Source organism: Martes martes (assembly GCF_963455335.1).
Source record: "Martes martes genome assembly, chromosome: 12".
Taxonomy (NCBI): Eukaryota; Metazoa; Chordata; class Mammalia; order Carnivora; family Mustelidae; genus Martes; species Martes martes.
Genome location: NC_137900.1, coordinates 19,637,465 through 19,651,821, shown reverse-complemented (window position 1 = coordinate 19,651,821; position 14,357 = coordinate 19,637,465).

The window sequence follows — 14,357 nt, the reverse complement described above, 5'->3', positions numbered from 1 at the left end:
GATGTTTTCCTTAGCAACAACAAGCTGTATAATACACAGTAAGCTCTTCAAATTAGTTTTGTTAAGACTGAAACTCAAGAAGTAGCCAATGAAACATAATGTGCAGGTATAAGGGAATGGCAACGCTCACCCTTTACAAAGTGACTCCATTTGACTTTTATCTTCTACCATGTTCTGGGACCCCCATTCCATCCCCTTTGTCTCCAGTGGTTAGGCCAGGGCTTTGTGCCTTGATAATGTTATTCTGTTTTCCCCCATCTGTGACATTTCTTTTTTTTTTTTTTTAAAGATTATTATTATTTTTTTTTATTTGACAGAGAAATCACAAGTAGGCAGAGAGGCAGGCAGATAGAAAGGGAGAAGCAGGCTCCCTGCTGAGCAGAGAGCCCGATGTGGGGCTCGATCCCAGGACCCTGGGATCGTGACCTGAGCCGAAGGCAGAGGCTTAACCCACTGAGCCACCCAGGTGCCCCCATCTGGACATTTCTGATTACCTCTTAAGTTTGCCAGACTTTGGTTTTGAGACTTGTCACTGGGTTCTAGCTTCCTCACAGCTGATCTCATCAGCCGGTTTTTTTGTCGTGTTCCATCACTAGGTGGTGGGGTTCATGACTCCCTTGGAATACACCACCATTTTATTTCTTTTCTTTTTTTTTTTTTTAATTTTATTTATTTATTTGACAGACAGAAATCACAAGTAGGCAGAGAGGCAGGCAGCGAGAGAGGGGGAAGCAGGCTCCCTGCAGAGCAGAGAGCCCGATGTGGAGCTCGATCCCAGGACCCTGGGATCATGACCCGAGCTGAAGGCAGAGGCTTTAACCCACTGAGCCACCCAGGCGCCCCACCACCATTTTATTTCTAAGCAGCCTTTCAAAAGTGCTTGTGGTAAAAATGCAACAAACAAAGACAGTACTTATTTTTTCTTAAAGATTTATTTATTTGACAGAGAGATCACAAGTACACAGAGAGGCAGATGCAGGCTCCCCGCTGAGCAGAAAGCCTGATGCAGGGCTTGATCCCAGGACCCTGAGATCATGACCTGAGCTGAAGGCAGAAGCTTAACCCACTGAGCCACCCAGGTGCCCTGACAGTACTTATTTTTACTAGAAATGCAATTCGGTGAGATTTACTCAGAATGTTTAATTTGGAAACAACAAATAAGCAGAGCTTCCCAGGGCTTAAAATGGAGATGCCCAGTGTTATCATTGAATCATTTATTTTTTGAAGGTCAAAATATTACTTAGCAAAGAATCTGATATATAGTTGAGTATTAAGTGAAGAGCTAATGTCTGTCATTTCTCAGAAGGCTTAGTTGACTCTTGGTTTTGGACCAAACTTCCCGTTGCAATCATATAAATTTGGTACTTGCACAATAAGTATGGCTAAGTGACTAAGTTATGATGAAAAGATCAGAGAAAGTGTTTTATTTTGTAAACAGAAAATATCTAAGAAGCTAAGATAAATACTTAGTAAGAAGCACTATTCATTGATAAGAATTGTGAAAGTTGAATCTTTCATTAGGAGGCAGACTGAAATTATAGTTGAAGTTTTCTTAAGAAAATTCTACCAAAAATTGAGAGGGAAGGTCCACACATGTATTTTATAATTGTTTTTACGGAATTTCACTAAGTTTGTGACAAACATCACAAAAATATATGGTTATATGTGTCATGGAAACAAGCATTAGTTATATATCTCAGAAATTCTTGTCAGGGTGTTTTGTGTGGGGGGCAGGTGGGGGTAGGGATTTGATGATTGAAGATATTTTCCTGATATTTTGACTGTATGTACAGGAAAGATGATTGTTCAGACTTTCCCTTGGACCTCTTCATTATAAATAACTCACTATTTGGTTTTTAAAGATTTTAAGTTGGAGTAATTAAAAAAATAATAAACGAGCCCCTGATGAGTACACACACATGTACTTTAACTCATTAAGACCCACAAAAAATTCCAGATGAAACAAAATTTCATTGACCCTCCCCTACCCCTCGCATCCCCAAATCACTAGAGTAAGAGTTTTCAAGTGGCTGCTGGCTAAGAGGAAAATTTAGAATATCTCATATTTTTAGATGAAAGAGATAAAGTATGAGAGATTATGTGAATGTGAGGGGGTTGGGAAAAGGAAAGAGAGAGGGAGAGAGAGAGAGAGAAAGAGAGAACTGCAAGAGGAGAGGGAAATGAAGTAATGGACTCAACTCTCAATTACCTCGGCTAATGGAGTGTGGATAAAACAAAATGGCGTACAATCAACCAATCAGCCTGAGGGTTTTTTTTCTGACCAGCACAAAAATTTCTTTCTTTCACATATAGAAAACATGGGTCACATGAGAGGTAGGACTGGGAAGTAATCTGAAGAAAGTTTTCTAGGCTGGTGGTCAAGAATCACTTGTGTTCTTTGGTTTTTTGTTTTTGGGTCTTTTTTTTTTTTATTGGATTCCTTTTAAGACTGCTAGATACACTTTCTTCCTTTAGCAAAAAGAAAATACTATGTTTTTCTTCAATCTTATTCCCATGATACATTCACACTTCAGCCCTATCTCTACTAACTATAACATGAAAGGGGGAGTGGGCCTAGCTGATATGCTGGTTATATCTCCCCCAATAACAACATAATTGTCATTACTGTCAGGTTCCTTTATTAAGATATTTGGAAGAATATAGAGGAAAACACATTTAAGAGAAGCTGGGAGCTGAACCTAAAAATGCAATTCTAACCACATAATTCTGAATAACACAATGAGGAAGGGAAGGGGGAAGAAATTACAGATATCAATATGGGGGTATTAAGGAATTCCCTAGTGGGGCTCATGGGTGGCTCATTTGGTTGATCATCTAACTCTTAGTTTCAGCTCAAGTTATGATCTCAGGGCCATGAGATTGAGTCCCACATCGGGTTTCACACTCAGCAAGGAGGCTCTCTCCCCACCCCCACTCTGTTCCTTCTCCTCCCCATCCCCTGCTTGTGCGCTCTTTCTCTCTCTCAAATAAATAAAAAAATAGATAAAATCTTAAAAAAAAAAAAAAAGAAATTCTCTAGTAGATTCATCTTTTAAAACAAGTAGTCATCAAGCGAGAAGGGCCAGATTACCAAAAGAGTAATATAAGAGAATAGCATGAACTTCTGTAAGAAAAGCACTACAGGAACTGATGCTAGATAAGAGTCAAAAAGTACTTCAATCATTTTTTTTTGAAAAGAAAAATGAATCCATGTAGTTGACATTCATTGTCTCCTTAGCATTTGTTCCTATATCTCCTGCTAACAGTACCCCAATTACCCTACATGGAATTTACTCTCATACATGAGACTTGTGTGGGAATGATCCCATTTTCAGTTCCAGAGATGGGTCTTGATTTAATTAATCCAATCAATTTATCCTCTCCCTAATTTAGTTCAGGGATGGATATCTGAGCCAGTGACAAAGTATGAATCTCATAATAAATGTAAGAGCTATCAGACACCGATTCTCTCAGATGAGATGGAAACCATAATAGACACAGGGGAAAGAAAAGAGGAAAAAGTGGATCCAGTGAGTTACTAGATCATTTCTCTCCTAAAGCCAGAATTACTTGTGGAATTTTAAGTTTTGTGAGATAATAAATACTCTTTATTATTAGGACTGTTTGAATTGAGTTGAATGTTGCTGTCACTTGCAACCCAAATATTCTTAACTGAGCAGAACACTGGGAATACGGTGTGAGTTAACTGAGTACTACATTGGTTTTGAGTAACTTTTATTTTCCTAGTATTTAAAAATTTTAAATGTCACAGCATCCCCAGGAGTAGAAAGTAGAGCAATAAATTTCAGCAGACCCAAAACCTAACCTGTGAGAAGATGTTCACTTGGAAAATTGACCTCGAGAGGCAGAACTCTCTGACTCATTCTTGCAGGAATGTTTTGGGGGTATTGCCAGTTACTTGCATCTAGTGGATAGGAAGACATTCAGAAGCTAGAAAAATCAAAAGGAAATAAAAGAAAAACTTGTAGATCGTGGCAAACGAAGTTCCTTTAACAACTTCAAAGTGTCTTAACAATGATAAGAAGATACCTTGGTGGAAAGGGGTCTTAATGGGATTTTGAGCATCAGGGAGGCCTGCCTCTACAAGGAGGACTGATGCTGCCTCCTCTGATCTGTGAAGTCATCTATGTGAAGTCATTTGTGTTTATTCTTCAGCAACGTTAAAGGAACTTATCTGTTGGTGTCTTTCTGTTAATCACAATATTGTTCTGATTAAACACTGTGCTGTTGATTATTATTGAATACCACTTGATGATGGGAAAACTGCATGTCAGCTGCATAAATAACTTGCTGAAGATCACACAATGAGTTAATGGGAGTTCCTGGGCCTGAAATGTTGACTCTCTATCTTCCAAGCCCATGTGTTTCCCAAAACATGATTTTGGTTCTATCTTCTCCTCAGGGAGAATAATTTTCAAACTGGGGAGGATAGATAAAGCATTTCAAAGAGGAAATTAAAGTATTAAATAAAAAAGTAGGCTAAGGAAGCACCTGGGCATGCTAATCGAGTCTCAGACTTCCAAGCCCCGTTGAATTATATATTATGGGGCAGACAAACTTGTAGATGACTTTAGCATTTAAGAATCTGTGGGACAGGGATGGGAAACATTGCTCTCCAAGGGGAGAAAAAGAGGGTTCTAGAATTATAGACTAGTGTTTCATAATCTCTGACCTGGACTGCTTCTCTGAATTTTAGAGCTATCTATCCTAAATCTGTGACATTAACATTAATGTTCATTTTGATGTGGTTAAACAAATGTTTTCCGAAAGAGTTCAGTTTTGAATGGCTAGTATTTGTGCCATGCCACATTTTTTACTAATTCTATTAGTTAGGGTTCTCTGAAAAATAGAGTCGGTAGGAATTGGCTCATGCAGTTAGGGAGGCTGAAAGTCCCAAGATGAGCAGTTGGCCAGCCAGCCAGAGCCCCAGGAAAGCTGATGGTGTAGTTGTAGCCTGGAAAACCAGCAGACTCCAGACCCAGGAAGTGCCAGTGTTTTAGCTCATGTCTGAAGGAAAAACTGACATTGTAGTTCAGAGGCAGTCAGGCAGGAGGTTCCACCTTATGCCTTTTTATTCTGTTCAGGCTTTCAACTGATTGGATGAGGCCCACCCACATTAGGGAAGACAATCTGCTTTATTCATTCTACTGATTTAAATGTTAATCTCATCCAGAAACACCCTCCCAGACACATCTGTAATAATATTTGACCAAATTGCTGGCTAGGCACTCCATAGTGCAGTCAGGTTGAGAAATAAAATTAACTATCACAGGAATATTGATCTCATTTGAGGAAGCTATAATGGTGGAAAGTAAAGTTATATATTAGATGCAATAATCGGGACGCCTGGGTGGCTCAGTTGGTTAAGCGGCTGCCTTCGGCTCAGGTCATGATCCCAGCGTCCTGGGATCGAGTCCCGCATCGGGCTCCTTGCTCAGCGGGGAGCCTGCTTCTCCCTCTGCCTCTGCCTGTCTCTCTGTCTGCCTGTGCTCACTCTCTCTGACAAAAAAAAAAAAAAAAAAAATCTTAGATGCAATAATCACCAAAGTGATTTTGAAAAAACTGTGGGTAAATACTTCTGAGATAGTGGGATTACAAAATTAATCTCTTCTAGCACTGAATGAAATACATTTTAAAAAGAAGGAGAAGCAAACATATGAAATCCCCCAAAAAGGAATGAACAAAACAGTAAAAAATTCACAGGCAGCGACCAAAGGAGGAAAGAGATTGAACTTCCTGTTATATGTTGTATGATCTCTCTTTTGCCACACAGCATGGCTCGTAGCCCCATCCTTGGAAGTAGAATTGAGGAGAAAAAAGGAGTTGATAACATTTTAAGAACTTTTACTAAAACCCTTAAGAAAGGAAGCAGATTCAAGAATAACACTGACAGAGAGTCAAGAAAAAAAGTCCTCTGTAATAAGAGGCCACCAAATATAAGCACTGGGTCATGGCATAAGCAGTCACGTTATGACAGCATGACATATTTCAGAGAACTATGACAAATTAGGGCAAAGAGGTTATGGAAGTGGAATATGTCCTTAGTGGCTGGTGAGGGCCCTAATAGAGGTACCCAAATGGGATTTCCAACCAGCATATTTTCCCCTGTGGTTACCATCCACCACCTCCCAGGATCATTATACTGGATGCATAAAAAAATGATTTTCAAATATTTATTTATTTATTTATTTTTAGTGGGCAGAGAGGGAGAGAAAGAGAGAGAAGGAGAGTCTTAGGCAGACTCCCTGTGAGCACAGAGCCTGACATGAGGCTCAATCCTAGGACCATGAGATCATGACCTAAGCCAAAACCAAGAGTCTAATACTTAACTGACTGAGTCACCCAGGTGCTTCTGGGTATAGAAAATTAAAGTGCAACACTAAACTCAGGGAAGCTGAGTGTCTGATAGAGTTTGATTCGTCTGCTCTATATCAGAGCCAACAGAAAGTCTATTGAGAGTGGCTAATATTAAATAGGGGATATAATACAGCTAAAAATGTTGAAAGAAAGAAATACAGCATACAAAACCCAATAAAAAATACAAATTGGAAGGAAATATCATCTAGGAAACAGAAGAACACTCTCCATGGATATTTTACACTATGAATTTACAACATGAATTTTAATTAGAAGGTATATCAAACAGCAAAAGATAAAGAAAGTAATAAACCAGCCCAATGGGAAGAAAAGGGAGTTTGTGAAGGTAAGAAAACTAACTGAGGTAAAACCTACATGGTTATTCATGGAAATGGAAAATGAATAGTTGGGAGCGGCGAGAAACAGGACAGACACAGCTGACAACAAAAAGATGTCAGGGAACAGAACTTGAGATGATTCTGGAACAGTCAGTAGAGAAAGGCTACAACTGAGGACAATGACAGAAGAGTCAATGATACATAGCAAGGACAAATATCATCCAACATACACATAATTGACACCACATAGGTACAGAACCAAGCAAAGAGAACAGCAAAAAAAATTCAGAGAGGTAAAGAAAAAGCAAAGGAAGAAACAGCTGAATAGTAACATCAAGAGAATCTCTGCATATCATAAAACACTTTATATTGAATGATTAATGTTGAAGCATATCCTCGCAGAGGTATTAACATTTAACATTTAAGAAGTTAGGCATCCAGGGGCACCTGGGTGGCTCAGTGGGTTAAAGCCTCTGCCTTCAGCTCAGGTCATGGTCTCAGGGTCCTGGGATCGAGCCCCACATTGGGCTCTCTGCTGAGCAGAGAGTTCCTCCTCTCTCTCTCTGCCTCTCTGCCTACTTGTGATCTCTGTCTGTCAAATAAATAAATAAAATCTTAAAAAAAAAAAAAAAGAAGTTAGGCATCCAGAGTGAATAATCAGACACAAGAGGGAAAAAATCAGACTGGCCTCCATCTTCTTCATAGTGGTTTAGTAGCAACAATCCTGCAGAACTCCGAGTGAAGGCGTGGGTGACCTGAGAATGTCAAACTCAGCCAAACTGTAGTCCTTGTAAGAAGAAGGCCACAGAAAGATATTTGGGAAAGGAACCTGGGAATACAACAGCCATGAGTCACTTTTGAAAAAAACAAAAACCCCAAACTTCATAATGATGTTACCATCCTACTGAATGAAGGCTCAAAAGAGCCTTGAGAATGTAGTAAAATTGAGAATGTAGTATTGGAATTGAGAATGTAGTAAAATTATGTGGTAAAATTATTATGTAGTAAAATTAGTAAGTAGTAAAATTACAAGAGAGCCACTGAAAATCAGGTGGTGAGAGGAAGTTGTAAGTCTAAGAACTTATTTTTCATGATACAGAAACCACTAATAATGAAAAAGCATAATGGTTCTAACTTTATAATGTTTTCCCACAATTTTTTTTTCCAAAAATAGGCTTTATTTTTTTTAGAGGAGTTATAGGTTCATGGTCAAATTGGGTGGAAAGTACAGAGTTCCCATTTACTTCTTGCTCCTTCACGTGCCCCACCTCTCCCCAAATCACCATCCCTCACCACAATTGATACATTTGTTACAATCAATGAATTTATATGTGGACATATCATTACCACCCAAAGTATGTAGTTTACATTAGAGTTCACTCTCTGCTCACTCATTTACTTTCTACTGTTTGGACAAATGTATAATGACATGTATCCACTATTGTAGTATCATAGGGAAGAGTTTCTAGGACAGTGAAACTCTGGTGACAGTGGACACCTTGTCCACAGATTTCGTGTCTGATGAGCATACAATTCTTGGGAATAGACTGTCTTTACCCTGTAACCTCACATGATGGCCCTTGAACCTCTTTTATAAGTGCACTAATCCTATTCATGAGGGCTCCATCCTCAGAACTCCTAAAAAACCCACCTCCTAACACCATCACCTTGGGGTTTAGGATTTCAACATATAAATTTTTGGGGGGACAAAAATAATCACTCCATAGCATTTAGTAATATACATTTAGGATTCCTCCACATCTATTCATGGTGTGGTAGCTCATTTCTTTTCAGTACTGAATAATATTTTACTGTCTGGATACGCCTTGGTTTATCCATTCACCTGCTAAAGGAAAAACTTCCAAGTTTTGACAATTACAAATAAAGCTGCTATAAACTTCAACATGCAAACTTTTGTGTGGACATGGTTTTCAACTCATTTGGGTAAACACTAAGAAGCATGATTACTGAATCCTGTAAGAGTGTGTTTACGTTTGTAAGAAACTGCCGAAGTGTCTCTACCATTTTGCATTCCTGCCAGCAATGACTGAGGGTTCCTATTACTTTGTATCCACACCAGCATTTTGTGTCTGTGTTTTAGATTTTGGGCATTTCAATAACAAATTATGTGGAGCATTTTTCAATATATTTATTATATTTATTTGCCATGTGTATATCTTCTTTGGTGAGGCATCTCTCCAGGTCTTTTGCCCCCCACCCCCTTTTTTAAGTAGGCTCCATGACTGAGGGGAGCCCAACACAGGGCTGGAACTTATGACCCTGAGATCAAGACCTGAGCCAAGATCAAGAGTCACATTTTTAACTGATGAGCCATCCAGGTTCCCCCTTTTGTCCATTATCAGGTTGTTCATATTTTTAATTTTTGAATTCTGAGTTCTTTGTATGTTTTGGATAGAAATCCTTTTTTCAGATGTGTCTTTGGCAAATATTTTCTTCCAGTCTGTGACCTGCCTTCTCATTCTGTAGATATTGTCTTTCACAGAGCAGAAATTTTGAATTATAATGAAATCCAGATTATTGATTCTTTCTTTCATGGATCATGCCTTGGGCATTGTATCTAATGTCATATCCAAAGTCATCTAGGCTTTTCCTATGTTATCTTCTAGGAATTATACAGTTTTGCATATTACATTTAAGTCTAGGATCTATTTTGAGCTATTTTTTTTAAAAGGGTGTGAGATCTGTATCTAGATTCTTTTTTTTTTTTGCATGCAGATGTCCAGTTGTTTCAATACCATTTGTTGAAGAAATCTCCTTTCTCCATTGTATTAATTTTGCTCTTTTGTCAAAGGTCTGTCTGCTATATTTATGTAAGTCTATTTGTGGCCTCTCTATCCTGTTCCATTGATCTATCTCTCTATTCCTTCACCGGTACTACACTGTTTGGATTAGGATTAGTGTAGCTTATAGTAGGTCTTGAAGTTAGATTTTGCTCTTCTCCTTCAATTTCCCAATTTTGCTCTTCTCCTTCAATGTTGAGTTGGCTATTCTGCGTATTTTGAAATATACATTTACAACTAATCCAAGTCCACTTTCAAGTAACACTATATACCACTTCATAAGTAATTCAAGTTATCTTATAATAACAAAATACTCCTAATTCCTCCCTTTCATCTCTTGTATCATTACTGTCATTGATTTCACTAATGGTTAAGCATACAGAAATGTGTGTGTGTGTGTGTGTGTGTGTGTGTGTACACACATACATGTATAGACATGAACAAATATAGGTCATATAAAAGCACACATAATTGAATAGATGATTGCTATTATTTTGAACAAACTGTTATCCCTTAGACCAATGAAGAGTAAAAAAAATAAGATTTTAATTTTTTCTTCACTTACTCATTATCCTATGCCCTTCCTTTCTATATGTAGATACAAGTTTCTCACCTATATCATTTTCCTTCTCTGAAAAACTTCTTTTAATACTACTTGGAACAAAGTTCCTCAATTTTTGTTTGTCTCAGACAATCTTTCACCTTTACTTTTGAAGGGTGATTTCACACTGTATAGAATTCTACGTTGGTGGGGCTTTTTTCACTTAACCATTTAAATATTTTAGTGCACTCCCTTCTTGGTGGCATGGTTTCTTAGGAGGAGTCAGATGTAATTCTTATAGATATAGATATAGATTTTTTAAAAAGATTTTTACATATTTGTCAGAGAGACAGAGAGAGCACAAGCAGGCAGAGAGACAGGCAGAGGGAGAGGGAGAAGCAAACTCCCCACTGAGCAGAGAGCCTGATACAGGGCTAGATTCCAGGACCCTGGGATCATGGCCTGAGCTAAAGGCAGACACTTAACCAACTGAGCCACCCAGAATCCCTAATTCTCATCTCTTTTCTTCTATGGGTAAGTTGTTATTTTTCCCTGGCTTCTTTAAGTGTGTTTTTTTTTTCTTTTTCTTTGATTTCATGTAGTTTGAAAATGATATGCGAAAGTATAGGGGTTTTGGTTTTTTTTGTTTTTGCTTTGGGTATTTATCCTGTTTAGTGTTCTCTGAGCTTCCTGGATATCTGACTTTCATTTGGGGAAATTTCTCACTCATTATTGCTTTGAATATGTCTTCAATTTTTTTTCTCTTTCTTTTCACTCTGGTATTTCCATTTAGCATTTGTTATGCCTTCTGTAGTTGCCTCACAGTTTTTGAAGATTCTATTCAGTTTTTTTTTTTGTTTTTTTTTTTTTTGTTTTTGTTTTTGTTTTTTCACCCTAGTCCTTTTTCTCTCTGTTATTCACTTTTGGAAGTTTCTATTGACATATTACAAGTTCTGAGATTCTTTCTTCAACTATGTCTAGGCTACTAATAAGCCCACTAAAGGCACTCTTCAGTTTTTTTTAGAGTATTTTTCTTTCTAGCCTTTCTTTTTGATTTGTTCTTAGAATGACAATTCTTCTGTTTACATTACCCACCTGTTCTTAATATTATCTACTTTTCCATGGAAAAGTAGATAATATACTTTTCCATTAGATCCCTTAGCATATCAATCATAGTTGTTTTATATTCATGATCTGATAATTCCAACATCCCTGCCACATCTTGGTCTGGTTCTGATGAGCTCTGTCTCTTCAAACTATAGTTTTTGCCTTTTAGTGTGCTTTATAATTTTTTCTTAATGGTGGACATGACGAGAAAAGAAACTGAGGCAAATCGGCCTTTAATGATGTGATGATGGTCAGGTGTGATGGGAAGGAAGGGAAGTGTTCCACGGGCTAATGATTAGGTCTCAATGTTTGAGTGATCCTGTGTCCTTGGACTGTGAACTTCACAAGTGCTTTTCAGTTTTTATCCCTCTAGGTGGGATAGGATGGTTAGAGGAGTCTGGAGTTGGGTATTTTCTTCCTCCCAGGTTGGCTGGGCTCTGATAAACCTCAACAGGCTAAGCTCTGATAAAATAGTTCTTCCTGTGGTCAGGTCTTGACAATAACAAAATGCTCAGATATGCTTCAAAATGGTTACTTTCTTTCCTCCATTTGAGCGAAGCCAGAGGGGATTTTTCTCCGCTCTTTACTGAGAACCTAGTGGAGCTCCCAGAAATAAAATTCATAAAAGCGTGAGACTTGGGGTCCCCCTGGAGGTTTTCTCTCTCAGACTTGTTCACACTGAGCCTCCAGAAATTTGTCAGTGACAGTTCAGGTCTTTCTACCCTAAAACTGCTTCCCACAGAAATTTCTGGTCTCTGAGTTTTTGGTCTTGTATATAAGTTGTGATTCTCTATACTACTTGTCTCTCTCTCTTCATTTGGGGGGCTGTGGTTTGCTCTGTGACTCACTTCTCTGACAAATCTAAGAAGGTTGCTAATTTTTCAGTTTGTTCAGCTTCTTACTTGTTAGGATGGAGCGACGGTAACTTCTAAGCTCCTTACATGCCAGTCCAGAACCCAGAAGTCCACAATCTGCTTTAGAGTTCGCATAATAGCATAGAATTAATATCTCCTGTGGAAAAGTCTCATTTATCTGAAGTTCAGCAATTCCTTCAGTTCTATTATAGTGTCCTTCTTTCTTTTAAAATAATATTAAATTTAATGTTTTTAAAATGATAATGTGTTTAATGTTAACTATACAATTTTTCTTATCCACTTGAACATTCATTTATTTTTCTGTTTCAATTTGTGAATACAAAGGTGTAAGAATAATGTTTCTACCTTGGAAGGGTGGCATTTTTAGTGATTTATTGCTTTCTTTTTTTCTATATTGCCTATTTTTAAAAATTATATATGTATCAATTTTATAAAAATAACAAATGCTTTTAAGAGAAATACCTCAAAGAGACTGATATAAGATAGCGGCATTGAAAGGTCCTGAACTCACCTCCTCCCATTTACATAACAAACCTATAGCTACACAAGAAACAATTCCCCATGTAAAGCACCTGAAAGCTAGCTGAACAGCACCTCCACAGCAAAGGATAGAAGGGCCACATCCAGACCAGTAGGAAAGGCAGAGACGTGGTCTCACAAGAAACCACCCCATGAAAAAATGTTCATCATCACTAGCCATCAGGGAGATTCAAATTAAAACTACATTGAGATACCACCTTACACCAGTTAGAATGGCCAAAATTAGCAAGACAGGAAACAACGTGTGTTGGAGAGGATGTGGAGAAAGGGGAACCCTCTTACACTGTTGGTGGGAATGCAAGTCGGTGCAGCCACTTTGGAGTACAGTGTGGACATTCCTCAAGAACTTAAAAACAGAGCTTCCCTATGACCCTGCAATTGTACTACTGGGTATTTACCCCAAAGATACAGATGTAGTGAAAAGAAGGGCCATCTGTACCCCAATGTTTATAGCAGCAATGGCCACGGTCGCCAAACTGTGGAAAGAACCAAGATGCCCTTCAACGGATGAATGGATAAGGAAGATGTGGTCCATATACACTATGGAGTATTATGCCTCCATCAGAAAGGACGAATACCCAACTTTTGTAGCAACATGGACAGGACTGGAAGAGATTATGCTGAGTGAAATAAGTCAAGCAGAGAGAGTCAAGTATCATATGGTTTCACTTATTTGTGGAGCATAACCAATAACATGGAGGACAAGGGTAGATGGAGAAGAGAAGGGAGTTGAGGGCAATGGGAAGGGGAGGTGAACCATGAGAGACTATGGACTCTGAAAAACAACCTGAGAGTTTTGAAGGCGCAGGGGGTGGGAGGTTGGGGGAACCAGGTGGTGGGTATTAGGGAGGACACAGATTGCATGGAGCACTGGGTGTGGTGAAAAAACAATGAATACTGTTACGCTGAAAAGAAATAAAAAATTAAAAAAAAAAAAAAAAAGAAACTCCACCCCAGGTGTCAACCAGGTCAGGAGGTATCTTCTAATACGGAGTTTGTCTTTTAGGACTGAAGGGTTTATGCCCCACATTAGGCACTCCAATCTTTGAGACCTGTACCAGAGAGATGAACTTCCAAAGTACCTTGCCTTAAAAACCAACAAGGCTTACTTTCAGGACAACTACAGGGCTATAGGAAACAGAAAATCCACTCTTAATGGGTTCACACACAGACCCAGTTTTTCGGGGACCCAGCACAAAAGCAACAACACAAAAGGTGCCTAGATCATATTCAAAGGAGACTTACTAGCTAGTCTTAAAGCATCTGCTGGAGAGCCAGGAAACTGTTGAGACTCTCCCCAGAGATGGAAGCACTGGCAGCTGCCATTTTTGCATCCTCCTTCTTCTTTGATCAAGCTGGTGCTGGCAGACACCATTTTCACCCCACCTCCAACAGCCTGTAGCTCTGGTGGGAGTGCCTGCCCCTGTGTGCTGCAGCCAAGGTCTGCCCCATTCCAGCCAGCAGGCACACACAACCAACACAGGGATGCCCCTGAAATGCCTGGCTCTGTAGCCAGAGGAGACTGTGTTTCTGGACCCATTGGTCTGAAATAAAAAGAGAGACAGTCCTTCATAGGTTACCAAACAGCGCACTGAAACACACCCCCCAGTCTTTATGTGAAAAAGACTTATTTTATTTTCCTGGAGTTTCAGCCTAAGGGGCAGGTTTCAGGTTTTCCATATCACCAGAGGCTAAAGAGGTACCCCCAGGGAACACAGCAAGAAGACATTAGTGCCCTCTCTTGACTTCCCTACAGATCACTAATACCACCCAGAAA